A 17,811-nucleotide genomic window follows, 5' to 3' on the forward strand; every position below is an offset into this window, starting at 1 on the left:
CAAACTCTTCCAAAATATAGCAGAGGGAGGAACACTCCCAACGCATTCTAAGAGGCCACCATCACTCTGAAACCAAAACCAGACAGACATGTCACAAAGAAAGAAAACTACAGGCAAATATCACTGATGAATACACATGCAAAAATCCTCAACAAAATACTAGCAACCAGAATACAACACCATATTAAAAGGATCATACACCATGATGAAGTGCGGTTTTTCCCAGGAATGCAAGGATTCTTCAGTATACACAAATCAGTCAATGTGATATACCGTATTAACAAATTGAAGGAGAAAAAGCATATGATCATCTCAAGCGATGCAGAAAAACCTTTTGACAAAATTCAACACCCATTTATGATAAAAACTCTTCAAAGTAGGCACAGAGGGAACTTACCTCAACATAATAAAGGCCATATATCAAAAACCCACAGCCAATGTCATTTTCAATGGTGAGAAACTGAAACAATTTCCTCTAAGATTAGGAACAAGACAAGATTGTCCACCCTCACCACTATTATTCAACATAGTTTTGGAAGTTTTAGCCTCAGCAATCAGAGAAGAAAAATAAATAAAAGGAATCCAAATCAGGAAAGAAGGTGTAAAGCTGTCACTGTTTGCAGATGACATGATATTATACGTACAGAATCCTAAAGATGCCACGAGAAAACTACTACAGCTAATCAATGAATCTGGTAAAGTACAAGGATAAAAAATTAATCCACAGAACTCTCTTGCATTCCTATACACTGACGATGAAAAATCTGAAAGAGAAATTAAGGAAACACCCCCATTTACCATCACAACAAAAAGAATAAAATACCTAGGAATAATCCTACCTAAGGAGACAAAAAGCTGTATGAAGAAAACTGTAAAACACTGATGAAAGAAATTAAAGATGATACAAACAGATGGAGAGAAATACCAAGTCTTAGATTAGAAGAATCAACATTGTGAAAATGAGTGTACTACCCAAAGCAATGTACAGATTCAATGCAATCCCAATCAAACTACCAATTGCATTTTTCAGAGAACTAGAAGAAAATTTTCACCATTTGTACTGAAACAAAAAGAACTTGAATAGCCAAAGCAATCTTGAGAAGGAATAATGGAGCTGGAGGAATCAGGCTCCTGGACTTCAGACTACACTACAAAGCTACAGTAATGAAGACAGTATGGTAAAGGCACAAAAACAGAAATATAGATCAATGGGACAGCATAGAAAGCCCAGAGATAAAACCATGCACATATGGTCACCTTATCTTTGATAAAGGAGGCAAGAACATATAATGGAGAAAAGACAGCCTCTTCAATAAGTGGTGCTGGGAAAACTGGACAACTACATGTAAAAGAATGAAATTAGAACACTCCCTAATACCATACACAAAAATAAACTCAAAATGGATTAATGACCTAAATGTAAGATCAGACACTATAGAACTCTTAGAGGAAAAACATAGCTAGAACACTCTATGACATAAATCACAGCAAGATCCTTTTTGACCCACCTTCCAGAGAAATGGAGATAAAAACAAAAATAAACAAATGGGACCTAAAGAAATTTAAAAGCTTTTGCACAACAAAGGAAAACAAACAAGATGAAAAGACAACCCTCAGAATGGGAGAAAATATTCGCAAATGAAGAAACTGAGAAAGGATTAATCTCCAAAATTTACAAGTAGCTCTTGCAGCTCAATATCAAAAAAAAAAAAACCTAATTCGAAAATATGCAGAAAACCTAAGTAGACATTTCTCCAAGGAAGATATACAGATAGCCCACAAACATATGAAAGGATGTTCAACATCATTAATCATTAGAGAAATGCAAATCAAAACTACATGAGATATCCTCTCACACTGGTCAGTATGGCCATCATCAAAAAATCTACAAACAATAATGCTGGAGAGGGTGTGGAGAAAAGGGAACCCTCTTGCACTGTTGGTGGGAATGTAAATTGATACAGCTACTATAGAGAACAGTATGGAGGTTCCTTAAAAAACAATAAGTAAAACTACCATATGACCCAGCAATCCCACTACTGGGCATATATCCTGACAAAACCATAATTCAAAGAGTGATGTACCACAGTGTTCATTGAAGCTCAATTTGCAATAGCCAGACATGGAAGCAACCTAACTGTCCATTGACAGATTAATGGATAAAGTAGATGCGCCACATATATACAATGGAATATTTCTCAGCCATAAAAAAAAAAAACCTAAACTGAGTTATTTGTAGTGAGGTGGATTGTCCTAGTCTATCATACAGAATGAAGTAAGTCAGAAAGAGAAAAACAAATACTGTATGCTAACACATATATATGGAATCTAAAAAAAAATGTTTCTGAAAAACCTAGGGGCAGGACAGGAATAAAGACATAGATGTATAGAATGGACTTGAGGACACAGGGTGGGGGAAGGGTAAACTGTGATGAAGGAGAGAGTGAAATGGACATATATACACTACTAAATGTAAAATAGATAGCTAGTGGAAAGCAGCCACATAGCACAGGGAGAGCAGCTCGGTGCTTTGTGACCACCTAGAGGGGTGGGATAGGGAGAGTGGGAGATGCTAGAGGGAGGAGATATGGGGATATATGTAGATGTATAGCTGATCCACTTTGTTATAAAGCAGAAACTAACACACCATTGTAAAGCAATTATACTCCAATAAAGATGTTAAAAAAAGGCAATGTAATGTAGCCAAATTTGAAGAAAAGTAAGCATAAAAGATAAGTTTAAGATAAAATGCACCCAATAAAAAATAAACAATTTTTCCTTGAAATTTTTTTCTTTTCTTTTCTTTTCTTTTTTTTTTTTTTTGTGGTACACAGGCCTCTTACTGTTGTGGCCTCTCCCATTGCAAAGCACAGGCTCTGGACGTGCAGGCTCAGTGGCCATGCCTCATGGGCCCAGCAGCTCCACGGCATGTGGGATCTTCCCAGACTAGGGCACAAACCTGCATCCCCTGCATCGGCAGGTGGACTCTCAACAACTGCGCCACCAGGGAAGCCCGAAATTTTTCTTTTTTTAAATTTTTGGTGTGTTGTGATGGAAAAGGGAATTCCTAGGAATGGGAGGAGTCTGAAGTGGAAGTAGTTAGTGGTTCTGCAGTGTCTCCCTAGGCATAGAGAACTGAGTCTTCTAGAAACATGTACAGTGACTTGAAAACTTTGGTACAAGTTATATTGATACCACTTCAGCTTATCCCAAATTCCTTGTCAAGTATGAAGACACTATTCAACTTCCTGGTCATCTAATACAGCTAATCATGAATATGTGTTAGAGAATTCCTGTGTCATTCAAATAAACTCAGATGTCTGGTCTAGGATTAAATGACTTGGGTGTCTTCAGCAGTATGAGAGATTGAGTTTCCTCACATGTCCAAGACCAAAACCTTGTATCTATAACCTAAAGTGACCAAATTATGTGGTCCACTATCAGAGTGAATGAACTAGAAATATGCTTTATCCTGGTCAAGTACTACAGTTGATAAAAGTGACAGTTGTCCCTGTGTTATAATTAGCTTGACTATGTCCCTAGATCCTTCTTGCCAATCAGCCCATGGTTGGGTGAAACAATGTGGCCAGCTTGTGGGAAAAATCTTAGCCAGCTCAACCTAATGACTCTGTAGTCCATCGTTTCCTGGTCTTGAACCTTGTGGTTAATGCTCAAAAATCAAGGTGAAAGATTACCACTGCCTATATAAGCCTTTGTAGATACTTGACTGTAAGAGAACTTTATTGACCAGATGTTGATCATAAGGGAGAGTCTTTCCACCTGTTCTAAAATGGATCAGTTACAACAAATAATAATAATGGTTAGATGACCATCACTTGATGGCCGGATCTATTAACAAAGGATCCTACTCCTGGGCTTCCCTGGTGGCGCAGTGGTTGAGAGTCCGCCTGCCAATGCAGGGGACACAGGTTCGTGCCCTGGTCCAGGAGGATCCTACATGCCATGGAGTGGCTGGGCCTGTGAGCCATGGCCTCTGGGCCTGTGCATCCAGATCCTGTGCTCCACAACGGGAGAGGCCACAGCAGTGAGAGGCCTGCGTACCGCAAAAAAAAAAAAAAAAAAAAAAAAGATCCTACTCCCTTAAGATCTGAGTGTGCCAACATATGAAAGATGTTCATTTTTATTTTTTTTTTATTTTTTATTTTATTTTTTATTTTTTTTTCCGGTACACGGGCCTCTCACTGCTGTGGCCTCTCCCGTTGTGGAGCACAGACTCTGGACGCGCAGGCTCAGCGGCCATGGCTCACGGGACCAGCCGCTCCGCGGCATGTGGGATCCTCCCGGACCGGGGCACGAACCCGCACCCCCTGCATTGGCAGGTGGACTCTCAACCACTGCGCCACCAGGGAAGCCCCGAAAGATGTTCATTTTTACATCACACACTTAGAATGAGAAGAGAAGGGAAACCTCTCTAAGAAAAACCTCCCAAAACAAAAAAGACACCACTAACAAATACAGAACAGATGATAGAATTAAAAAGCAGAAGAAAAGATGTTAAGAGGAACTAGAAAGTAAAAACAGGGAAGGAGATCAAAAATGGTGGAGTAGGGCTTCCCTGGTGGCGCAGTGGTTGCGAGTCCGCCTGCCGATGCAGGGGACGCGGGTTCGTGCCCCGGTCTGGGAAGATCCCACATGCCGCGGAGCGGCTGGGCCCATGAGCCATGGCCGCTGAGCCTGCGCATCCGGAGCCTGTGCTCCGCAACGGGAGAGGCCACAGCAGTGAGAAGCCCACGTACCGCAAAAAAAAAAAAAAAAAAAAAAAAAAATGGTGGAGTATAGGACGTTGAGCTCACATTCCCCCACATACACATCAAAGATACAACTATAGGTAGAGCAGCTCTCTCTGAAAGCAAACTGAAGACTGACAGAAAGGCTCTTCTACAACCACAGCTATAAAGAAAAATCCACACAGAATCAGGAAGTAAGGGAAGAGATGCAATCAGGTAGGGACCCACACCCCTAGCAGTGGACACAGAAGAGGAAGGGGATATCATGGGCTCAGGGATCTTCCCTGGGGAAAGAGGTGTTAGAGCCACATATTGGGCACCTCAGCCCTGGAGTCCAACAATGGAAAGATCAGTCCCCTTAGCTGGCTTGAAAACCAGTGGGACTTACAGGAGGGCTGTAAGAAACCAAGACTCCATTTGTGAAGAGCACATGCACACACTTGCTTACTCCCAGGAACAAGGGAGAGGAAGCAGACTGAAAACATCTGGGTCTCTAGCCACTTTCCCATGACTTCCCCAGAAAACACCACAGCCTGCACTGAGTGCCTGCTCCAGCCCCTCTTGCTCCCTCACAGCTCTCCATAAAGGTGAAGGCTGCCATTGCCAAGGAGAGAGTGCACATTTAGAGAGAACATAGCCAGCTTGGACCTCATCCTGCCTCTGAACAGGGTGAAGGCAGTCATTACCAGTACACATGCCGAGGCAGCAGATTGAAAACTGCCTGGGGCTCTGACCAACTAGCCTGGATCATCCCAGCACAGGCCCTGGCCCATGCCAGGTGCTGGTTCCAGCCCCCTGGCTCTGGCACCACTCGTTATTGGGGTGAAGATGCCATTGCCGAGGAGAGTGCACTCAGATCTGGTCTTGCCTCTGAACAGGGCCAGAGTGGCCATTGCCAGGGTGCACGCAGAGGCAGGAGATTGAGCATTGCCTTGGGTTTTGAATAGCTTGCCAAGACTGTCCCATAGCATGCCCCACTCACATCAGGCACCCACTCTTTTCCTTCTTGCTCCAGCACTGCTCCCCACTGAGGTGGAAATGCTATTTTGGGGTGGGGGGAGTGCATGAACTTGGAGAAAGTGGAACCAGCTTGGACCTGACCCTGCCTATGAATGCCAAGAGGGAGGCCCTTGCTGGCACATGGCAACAGTAGACTGGAAACTACCTGGGGCTTTAACTGTTTTTTCTGAACTGTCCCAGCACATACCCTGGCCCACACTGCCCACCTACCCCAGCCCCTCTTGCTCTAGTGCTGCTCTCCAATAGGGAAGAGGTGCCTTTGCAGAGGGGAGGGGAGGGTAACTACACTTAGAGGGAATGGAACCAACTTGGACCCAGCCCTCAGGGCTTCTGCTCCAGCACCTTGGGCTACAAGTCCACCCCATATAGGGCAGTGACTGCCACTGAACACAGGAGAAGCCCTAGCTCATACCTGGCTCTGGATCTAGTCCCTCCATCTCTATCCCTACCTCCCACCAAGGTGGTAACTGCCAGCACACCCTGGGTGATGACCTGACCTGTGTTCACTCAGATCCAACTCTCCCACCAAAGCCACTGGGTACATGCATACTGCACAGGGAAACTCTCACACAAGGACACCCCTTCAAACTCAGGATAAGTAACTGTTTCACGTACTTTCATAAAGACAGAGAAAGTTAAGCAAAATGAGAAGACAAAGAAATGTATTTCAAACAAACAAAATAAAAAAACACGAAAAAAATTCACAAAAACCCTACTAAAAGAAGAGATAATTTACCAGATAAAGATGAAAGCATTAGTAATAAGAATGCTAACTGAACTTGGGAAAAGAATAAACACAATGAGAATTTTAACAAGAAAATAGAAAATATAAAAGAGAACCAATCAGAGCTGAAGAATACAATAACTGAAATGAAAAATACACTAGAAGGAGCTAACAGTAGGCTAGGGGATACAGAAGAACATATAAGTGACCTGGAACATAGAATAATAGAAATCACCCAATCAGAACAGAAAGAAGAAAACTTAAAAAATGAGGACAGTTGAAGAAACCTCTGAGACAACATAAAAACATACTAACATTCACATTATAGGGGTCACAAAGGAGAAAAGAGAGAAAATGATAGACAATGTATTTGATAAAATTATGCCTAAGAACTTCATGAACCTGAAGAAGGAAACAGATATCCAGGTATAGGAAGCATAGAGTTCCCCAAACAAGAATGAACCCAAAGAGACTCACACCAAGACAAATGATAATTAAAGTAGAAAGTTAAAGATAAGGAGAGAATTCTAAAGGCAACAAGAGAAAAAGTGTCACATACAAAGGAACTCCGTAAAACTATCAGCTGATTTTTCTGCAGAAACTTTGCAGGACAGAAAGGAGTGACAGTATATATTTAAAATGCTGAAAGGGAAAAACCTACAGCCTAGGATACTCTACCCAGCAAGGTTATCATTCAGAATTGAAGGGGAGATTGGAGAACTTCTCAACAAGCAAAAACTAAAAGAATTCATCAATACTGAACTGATCCTACAATAAGTATTAAAAGGTTTTCTTCAAGTGGAAAAGAAAAGGCTACAACAAGAAGAATTTATAGGAAATGAAAAATCCAATTAGTAAAGGCAAATATATAGTAAAGGCTGTGGATCAACCACTTAAATAAATTAGATTAAAAGATAAAAAATTTAAAAGCAGCTGTAATTATAATAAACAGTTAAGAGATATACATGACGATGTAAAATACAGCATCAAAAACACAAAACGTGGAGGAAGGGAATAAAAAATGTGGAGCTTTTATAATGTGTTTGAACTTAAATGATTATCAGTTTAAAACAAGTATATATAGTTATGGTTCAATATATACGAACACCACGGTAACCAAAAACCAAAATTCTACAATATATATACAAAAACTGGAGAGAAAGGAATACAGCATACCACTAGAGAAAATCATCAAACCACAAGGGACTAAACTAAAACAAAAGAGGAAAATAACAGAGAACTACAAAAACAACCAGAAAACAAGTAACTAAATGGCAATAAGTACATACCTACCAATCATTACTTTAAATGTAAAAGGACTAAATGCTCCAATCAAAAGACACAGAATGTCTGAATGGATAAAAACAAAAGACCCATATATATGTTGCTTACAGGAGACTCACTTCAGAGATGAAGACACACACAGACTGAAAGTGAGAGGATGGAGAATAATATCCCATTCAAATGGAAATGACAAGAAACCTGGGGTAGTCATACTCATCTCAGAAAAAGTAGACTTTTTTCTTAAGTCTATAACAAAACACAAGGAAGGGCATTATATAATGATAAAGGGATCACTACAAAAAGAGACTATAGCATTCATTAACATATATGCATCTAATATAGGAGAACCTAAATATATAAAGCAAATATTAACAGATATAAAGGGAGAAATTGACAATAATAGTGGGAGACTATGACACCCCACTGATATCAACAGATAGATCATCCAGACAGAAAATAATTAAGGAAAGAGTGGCCTTAAATGATACATTAGACCAACTGGACTTACTAGATATCTACAGGGCATTCCATCCAAAAACAGAAGAATACACATTCTCTTCAAGTGCACATGGAACATTCTCCAGGAGAGATCACATGCTAGGCCATAAAACAAGTCTCAACAAATTTAAGAGAACAGAAATTATACCAAAAAACGTTTCTGAACACAACATTATGAAAATAATCAATTATGAGAAGAAAACTGGGAAAAACACAAACACGTGGAGACTAAACAGGCAACTAAAAAGCCAATGGGTCAATGAAGAAATTAAAGAGGAAATAAGTAAATACCTCAAGACAAATTAAAATAAAAACACAACTTTCCAAAATTTGTGGGACACAGTAAAAACATTTCTAAAAGGGAAGTTTATAGCAACACAGGCATACCTCAAGAAATGAGAAAACTCTCAAGGAAACAACTAACCTACCATCTACCATTTAAAGGAATTAGAAAAAGAAGAACAAACAAAGCCCAATGTCAGCAGAAGGAAAAATATAATAATAAATGTCAGAGAGGAAATAAATGAGACAAAAAAAAGAAAAGATCAATGAAACGAAGAGCTTTTTATTTTTAAAGATAAACAAAATAGATAAGCCTTCATCAGGCTCATTAAGATAAAAAATAGAGGACCCAAATAAACAAACTAAAAAAAGAAAGAGGAGAAATAATAACCATTATCAGAGAAATATAATCTTAAGAGAATACTACAAACAGGTGTATGCCAACAAATTCGGCAACCTAGAAGAAACGGATAAATTCCTAGAAACATACAACACTCAAAACTGAATCAGGAAGAAATAGATAATCTGAACAGACTGATCACTACACTGGACAGCTTCACAGGGGAATTCTACCAAATATATAAAGAAGAGTGAATACCTATCCTTTTCAAACTATTCCAAAAAATGAAAGAGGAGGAAAAACTCACAAACTCATTCTATGAGGCCACCATTACCCTGATCTGAAAACAAAGACACTACAAACAAAAAAATTACATGTCAGGATCCCTGATTAATATGAATGCAAAAATCTTCAACAAAATATTAGCAAACCAAATTCAACAATATATACAAAGGGTCATACACCACGATTAAGTGGGTTTTATTCCAGGGATGCAAGTATGATTCATTATCCACAAATCAATCAATTTGTTATACCACATTAACCAAAGGAAGGATAAAAATCACATGATCACCCCAATAGACAGAGTAAAAGCATTTGACAAAATTCAACATCCATTCATGATAAAAATTCTGAATGAATGTGTTATAGAGGGAACACAACTCAACATAATAAAGGGCATTTATAACAAACCCACAGCTTACATCATACTCAGTATTGAAAAGCTGAAAGCTTTTCCTCTAAAATCAAGAATGATACAAGGATGTGCACCTCACCACTTCTATTTAACAAAATACTGCAAGCCCTAGCCACAGCAATCAGACAAGAATAAGAAATAAATGGGATCCAAAGTGGAAGAAAAGAAGTAAAACTGTCACTGTTTGTAGATGACATGATACTATATATAGAAAGCCAAGAAGTCTCCACCAAAAAACTATTAAAAGTAATATATGAATTCGGTAAAGATGTAGGATACAAGATTAATACATAGAAATACATTGCTTGTCTATACACTAGTATGAACTCTCAGAAAGAGAAAGCAAGAAAACAATCCTATTTAAATTGTATCAAAAATAATAAACTAGGAATAAAGACCCATATTCTGAAAACTATAAAACTATGAAGATAACCCATGTTCATGGATTGCAAGGACTAATAATGTTAAAAGAGCCATACTACCCAAAGCAATCTACAGATTTAATAAAATCCCTATCAAAATACCCATGACATTTTTCACAGAACTAGAACAAATAATACTAAACTTAATATGGAACCACAAAAGATCCCAAATAGCCAAATCAATTTTGAGAAAAAAGAGCAAAGTTGGAGGTATCATGCTCCCTGATTTTAGACAGACTACAAAGCTACAGTAATCAAAACAGCATGGTACTGGCACAAAAATGGACACATAGATCAATAGAAAGGAATAGAGAGCCCAGAAATAAACCCATGCACTTATTGTCAATTAGTCTACAACAAAGGAGGCAAAAACATAAAATGTGGAAAAGACAGTGTCTTCAATAAGTGGTGCTGGAAAAACTGGACAGTTACATGAAAAATAATGAAATTAGAACATTTTCTCACACTATATACAAATGCAAACTCAAAATGGACTAACGACATAAATGTATGACTGAAAACCATAAAACTAGAAGAAAACATAGGCAGAACACTCTTTTACATAAGACACAACAATATTTTTTTGGATCTATCTCTTCACGCAAAGATAAAGACAAGCAAAAATAAACAAATGGGACATAATTAAACTTAAAAGCCTTTGCTCAGCAAAGGAAACCATCAACAAAACAGAAAGACAACCTACTGAATGGGAAAAGCATTTGCAAGTGATATGTCCAATAAGGGATTAATATATAAAATATATAAATGGCTTATATAACTTAATCTAAAAAAAACCAAACAACCTGATTTCAAAATGGCAAGAAGACCTGAATAGACATATTTCCAAAGAAGACATATGGATGGTCAACAGGCACATGGAAAGATTCTCAAAGTCAGTAATAATCAGGGAATTGCAAATTAAAACCAAAATGAGGTATCATCTCACAACTGTCAGAATTACTATCATCAAAAAGACCACAAATAACAAATTTAGGTGAGGATGTGGAGAAAAGGGAACCCTAGTAGTGGGAATGTAAATTGGTACATCCACTGTGGAAAACAGTTTGGAGATTCCTCAAAAAACTAAAAATAGAACTACCAAATGATGCAGTAATCCCATGTCTGAGTATATAGCCAAAACAAACAAAAACACTAATTTGAAAAGATATATGCACCCCAATGTTCATAGCAGCATTATTTACACTAGCCAATATATGCAAGCAATCTAAGTGTCCATCAACAGATGAATGGATAAAGAAGGTGTTGTATACATATATACAATGGAATATTACTCAGCTGTAAAAAAGAGTGAAGTCTTGCCATTTGCAACAACACGGATGGATCTGGAAGGTACAGTGCATAGTGTATTAGTGTAATATGATACGCAGAGAAAGACAAAAACTATATGTTATCACTTATATGTGGAATCTAAAAACCAAAGTGAATGAATAAACAACAGAAACAGACTCAGATATAGAGAGCAAACGAGTGGCTACCAGTAGGGAGACAGAAGCAGGGAGGGGCAAGACAGGGGCAGGGTATTAAAAGGTACAAACTACTATGTAAAAAATAAATAAGATATAAGGATATATTGTACAGCATGGGGAATATAGCCAATATTTTATAATAACTTTAAATGAGTATAATCTATAAAAATGTTGAATCACTATGTTGGACACCTAGGACTAATATAATATTGTAAATCAACTATGTTCTAAAATAATTAAGTAATTAATTAGTTTTTAAAAAAGAAAATAAAACTGGGATTTCACATCCCCTTCCTGTTCTTTCTCTGTCTTTTTGCCAGTTCATATCCCTCTCCTGGATATTTAAACATTAGAAATCCTCAAGTCTCAGGCCTCTGCTCCCTTTTCTTCTGAGTCTGTATTCTCTCCCTGGGTGATCTCAACCATGTTCTTGGTTTCATCAAGAAAATTTAACTAAAATTAATGTCATCCATTGCAAGAGGCATTATTATTTTATGTATCACCAAGAAAGTAAAAAATGTTTCAAATTAAGTTATGATATCTAAAAATCATCTATTTGTACCCCAAATTTGTTTATCTTTGTAGTATTCCAAACTCAGAAAATGATACCACCATTCACTTAGTTGTTCAAGATAGAAACTAGGAACCTGGGACTTCTATTCTCTCTACCTCTCCACCTCCTACCCTCATATCTAATCAGTCTCTATGTCCTATTACTTTTACTTCCTAATTAACCCCTTAATATACTCCTCTCTCTGACCCTCACTGTGACAAATCCAATAGAAGCCACCACCTCTCTTGCCTCATTTATCTCAAAAGCATCCTAACTTGCCTCCCCAATCTTCTGATATGCTATTCAGCAGGCAGAGTGATCTTTTCAAAACCCAGATTTGACCATGTCACTTCCCTGATGAAAACTCTTTAATAGCTTCTCATTAATCTCAAGAAAAAGTCCAAATTCTTTCTGTGGCATATAAAGCTCCTGCCCACCTCTCCTCCCTTGTCTCATGCCACTCTGTCCTGTGTTTCTCTACATGCCAACTACACACTGGTCTTCTTTTTGATTCTCAAATACATCACCCTCCTCACTGCCTCAGGGCTTTGTACACATGCTCTCTCCTCTGCTCATGCTCTCTTCCCTCTCTTTATCTAATTAATTCCTATTCACTCCTCAGCCTCCAACTCAAACATCACCTCCTCAGGGAAGCCTTACATGATCCCAGGTGATGTGCTCTCATAGCACATTATTATTCTCATTTTCACAGTTTAAAATTTTGATTAATTTAGTATGTGAATCACAGCTTAATACTGAGCTCAGTACTTGAGTGAAAGTTGCATGAAGGCAGAGGCTTTCCTAGGGACTGACCTAGATGCTATATCCTCATCTCATAGCATAATGCTGGGAACAAAGTAGGTACTCAGTATTTGTTAAATGAATGGATAAATTGATGATATATGAGTTAAGGTAGAAAGAGGAATCAAAAATTATAGCCAGGTTTCTGGCTTTGGTGACTAAGTTGGATGGTAGCACTTCAGATAAGAGGCAAGGGTAAAATGATTAGTTTGGTTTTAGAATAATGAGTTGGAGTTGCTTGTGAAATATATGCTAGGAAGTTCGATATATGAGTGTGGAGTTGGGGAAAAGAGCCTGGGATGTAGACATAAATTTAATAGCCATTAGCTCCAGGTGTTGAAACTGAGTGAGGGGATGAGATTTTCCAGGGAATGAATGTAACATAAGAAAGGGAGAAGGCCAAGGACATATCTTTGTAAATAAGGATTAGACAGAGGAAAATAAACCATAGAAGAAAATGTATAAGGAAAGGACAGAGAAGCTAAAGAAAAATGAGAACAGTATGGTACCTTATAGGTCAACAGGGTTAAAAGTAGCATAAGGGTCAAAAGAGTGTCTACTAGCTTTGCCAATGAGAAGGACACTAATAGAATGCTTAGGGAAGTCAATTGATAGGTGAAGCAGAAAGTGAAAGCTTTGAAATCCTGAATAAACAGCCCTCTTCTTGAAGCCTGCTGAGAAGAGAAGAAAAGAAGGTGATAGCTGGAGAGAGACCAGTGTCAAGGAAAACTTTTAGTTTTCCTTTAACACGTGAGAAACCTGCATAAGTCTGAATGTTAATAGGTGAAATTACAATGAAGTTACCCTTCTATAAATGAGATTGGGTTGCCAAATATGCAATTTGTTCCGTGACACATGTATTCAAGCCCAGGCTGGATACAGAACCACCTGAGGATTTCTTTTCCCAACTCTAAAATGAGAGTCAGTGTTAGACTGACTCTAATCAGTCAGTCAGGGTTTAACCCACGTTTCCATAATGTCCTTTGCACAAGTCCATCATGGCATAATGAAAAGAGCACTAGGCCAAGAATCTGGCAGACCTGGTTCTAGAATCCCAAATCAGTCACTGACCAGGACAACCTTATATATGTTATTTAGCTTGTCTCTGATTCAATTTTCTTTATGTGTAAACCAACCTCATAAAATCATAAGGAGGATCAAAGGACAGAATGGATGTTGAAAGTGTAATAACATGATACATATATATATGTATATATGATATGATATATATATTATATGATATATATATATATATATATATATATATATATATATATGTACTATAATGCTGCCAAGGTTTACCAAACTCTTGGGGAAGCCATCAAATTATTTTTAGTTAATTTATGCTTATTATAAAAAATCTGAGTTAATAAACTCATTTTATAACAACACTCAGAGGTAGGCATTGGTATTATCCCCATTTTACAGATGAGGAACTGAAGCACAGACAGGTTAAGATGCTTGCTTAAGGTCATCCAGCTAGGGATCTTAGTAAAGATATGAACCCAGAGAGTCTGGCTCTAAAGTTTTGCATAATCATTATGGTATGGTATCTTTGGCCTAGAACCTAATTTTTTTTTTCAAATAACATAGACATTTATTTTTCCACCACGTAAAAAAGATCTAATAGTAGGCTGTTCAGGGCTGGTATGGTGACTCCATCATCCTTAGCACATGATTTTCATCCTTAAGGTCACAAGATGGTTACTGGAACTCCAGTTGTTACTTCCATATAACAAACAGTGAGAAGGGAAAAAATGGCACATGCTACCTGCCAGTTTTTTTTTTAACATCTTTATTGGAGTATAATTGCTTTACAATGGTGTGTTATTTTCTGCTTTATGACAAAGTGAAACAGTTATACATATACATATATCCCCATATCTCCTCCCTCTTGCACCTCCCTCCCACCCTCCCTATCCCACCCCTCTAGGTGGTCACAAAGCACCGAGCTGATCTCCCTGTGCTATGTGGCTGTTTCCCACTAGCTGTCTATTTTACAATTGGTAGTGTATATATGTCCATGCCATTCTCTCACTTCGTCCCAGCTTACCCTTCCCCCTGCCCATGCCCATTTCTTCAAGTCCATTCTCTACGTCTGCATCTTTATTCCTGTTCTGCCCCTAGGAGAACCTAATCTTTTAAAGGAAGGATCACCAACTCTTTTGGAAAAATCTGATTAAAGCTTTGGACCCTCTCTCCCACGAAATACACAGAAATTCACACATATATGTTTTTACATACTATTTCAAGAAGCTCACTAACTGATCTTTACCACTGCCATAAATCCCTGCCATGTGGCTCATATAGGTATCTCAGATTAAAACTCCTTCCTTTAAAGTCCAAATTCCACCAATCTTAAACTCTAATTTAGCCTCAAATCTTGTCATAACAACCCAGTTTTAGAAATAAATAGGGATCAGCTGAGGCTCTCATGTTACACTCTACCGCTGCCTACTGGACTGTCTGCTGTAATGACAACATCACCATACCTGTAGCTTAGAGACCTCTTTAAAATTTCCAAAGCGCTTTCACAAGAAGGTGCTGTCACAGCTTGGGGGTCCAAAACCCCAAACTAAGCGGCCAGTGCCCGGGGTCCATCCTCCAGTCATTGCTGCCGAATCCTTCCCGTCATCCTCTACAGTACGGCGCGTGGGGGCGTCGCCGCCATTTTGGCTTCTCCTACTGTCTGCGTCAGCAATAGCTAGGGAGACCAGCTTTTAGGATTCAGCAGAGGGCGCTGGAGTACATCTTTCGAGGTGGAGGCTGTGGTTAGCCAAATAGGCAGAAACCTCAGCTTTCTGACCTGTTCTTTAGGAATTGGGCCACATGTTTTCTTCTCAGACAGAATAAGCTTCCTTAGCACGCACTCCCTCAAACCCTCTTACCACTAACCATTCTTGGCCTTCTGACCAAGGGATGTTCTTTTGTTCGTCTGTTTTTAGTAGTAAAGTTTGCAAAACTCTGTAGTTACAAATGTGGAGAAAACAAAGCCATCCCCCAAGAACCCAGCTTAACACCTTCTCTTCTGATCTTTCATTTTCTTGCTATTCACACTTGCTATGCCCATCCCTGTAGTCGTTTTTTGCTGATCATACTTAAGTTCAAAACCAGGGAGTAGTAATCAAGGCACTAGACTGAGAATCAGGGCAGACCTTCAGATTTAAACTTTGTCACTTTATTATCTGCGTGATCTGTTCACTTGACCTCTCTAGGGTCTCAGTCCATAAAACTGAAAGGGTTGATTAATACTGGAGGAACTTTATGAGCCTTTTGTGACCTGCTAGGATTCTAAGAGTCTTCTCTTTTCTTTACACTTCCAAACTAGGCCACCCCTACCTTAATTTCCAGAGCAACATCTCTAAAATAGGAGTGCACACCCTTGTTTAAATCCCCTAATCCTTCCCTTTTGCCCACGAGAAAGCTCAAATCCCATATTGTGACATTAAAGACCTTCACAATCTGGTCTCTTCTTCCCTCTCTGACCTCTACCTTTGCTGTTTTACTCACAAACACCACAGTTTAGGTGACATGGCTCCTATTGCCAAAACAAAATGGGTTAGATGCCGATTTAATCTTCATCCCAACATTGTCAAAAAGTATCATAATTATCTGTTTAGTTATCTTTCCCCCAGTCTAGTCTGTGAGCTCCTTGAAGACAGGAACCACTGCTGTATCTCTAGCTCCCAGAACAATGTGAGATACTTTGTAATTGTTCAATAAATACTTGTTGAACAAATGAATGATTATATGTTGCTGTGTCCCCAATACCTGGCACCATGCCAGGCATATAGTAGGTGTTCAATGAATACTGAATGAATAAACTAATTTGCAAAATATCATCAGCCTCTGCAATATCTCTTTCATCCTGTTTTTCCTTCTTCAGTACCTTGTCAGGCACTAACTATATCTACCTGGATTACGTGGAAGCCTTTTTACTAGTTTCCCATACCTAGTCTTTCTCCTATTAAGAGAATTTTCCTTAAAATACAATTCTGCAATACTATTATTCGTTCCAAAATCTTCCAGGACTTTTTATTGCCTATGTGATTAAGTCTGAACTCTTTCACCAGGCAATCAAGACCCTTATCCAACCTGACTCGTCATTAGTCTGGTGCTCCATGCAAACAAGATTACTTCCTATACCTCAACCCATGCTCTACTTGTCCCAATCCATATACAGTAAGACCAGGTGAGAAATAATAAAGACTCAAATGAGGTCCCAGGAAGTGGGGATGAAGAACAGGGGATGGATTTGAAGAGATGCACACTTAAAAGGTAAGTTTCTCTTAGTTCAGTCTGCTTCTTCATTTCACAAGCACTACCAGACTTCTTTAGGGAAATCTTCCCCTCATTCTGGAAATAATACAAGCCAACATTTTTCAGGAGCTTCTTGTGTGCCAAACATTGTTATAAGTGTTCTGCACGCATTAATGCATTTAATATTCACGGTAGCCTTTAAGGTAGATACTATTGATGTCCTCTCTTTATGTATAAAGGCACTGAGACATATTTAGGATTGTAACCTGCTCAGTGTCATGTAACCAATGAAAATAGCAGATCTGGAACTTAACCCAGGTAGACATACCCTGGGGTTGTGGTCTGAACTACTACACTACATTATCAAATGCTTCTGTTGCTGTCATGGTTCTGCTTATTTAGAATTTTCTATTTCCTTTTGTGATAGTATCATCTTCCTTTTTTTTTTCCTTTGGAAAAGGGATTTTATTTTTTAAAGATTTTTTATTTTATATTGGAGTATAGTTGATTAACAATGTTGTGCTAGTTTCAGGTGTACAGCAAAGTGATTTGGCTATACATATACATGTAACAATTCCTTTTCAAATTATTTTCCCATTTAGGTTGTCACATAATACTGAGCAGAGTTCCCTGGGCTATTCCGTAGTTCCTTGTTGGTTTTCCATTTTAAATGTAACAGTGTGTACGTGTCAGTA

General features: G+C 38.6%; 1 protein-coding gene across 1 annotated transcript in view; it reads right to left on the bottom strand.

The window, feature by feature from the left end:
• EDA2R (ectodysplasin A2 receptor) overlaps window positions 1-15,413 on the bottom strand; it is a gene marked incomplete at its 3' end in the record, with an annotated part of 107,913 nt that extends 92,500 nt beyond the window's left edge. Inside the window, exon 1 of the mRNA XM_082609807.1 lies at window positions 15,349-15,413. The remainder of the gene's footprint in view (window positions 1-15,348) is intronic.
• Between the last annotated feature and the right edge of the window lie 2,398 nt (window positions 15,414-17,811).

Source organism: Mesoplodon mirus (genome assembly GCF_964341445.2).
Source record: "Mesoplodon mirus genome assembly, chromosome: X".
NCBI lineage: Eukaryota > Metazoa > Chordata > Mammalia > Artiodactyla > Ziphiidae > Mesoplodon > Mesoplodon mirus.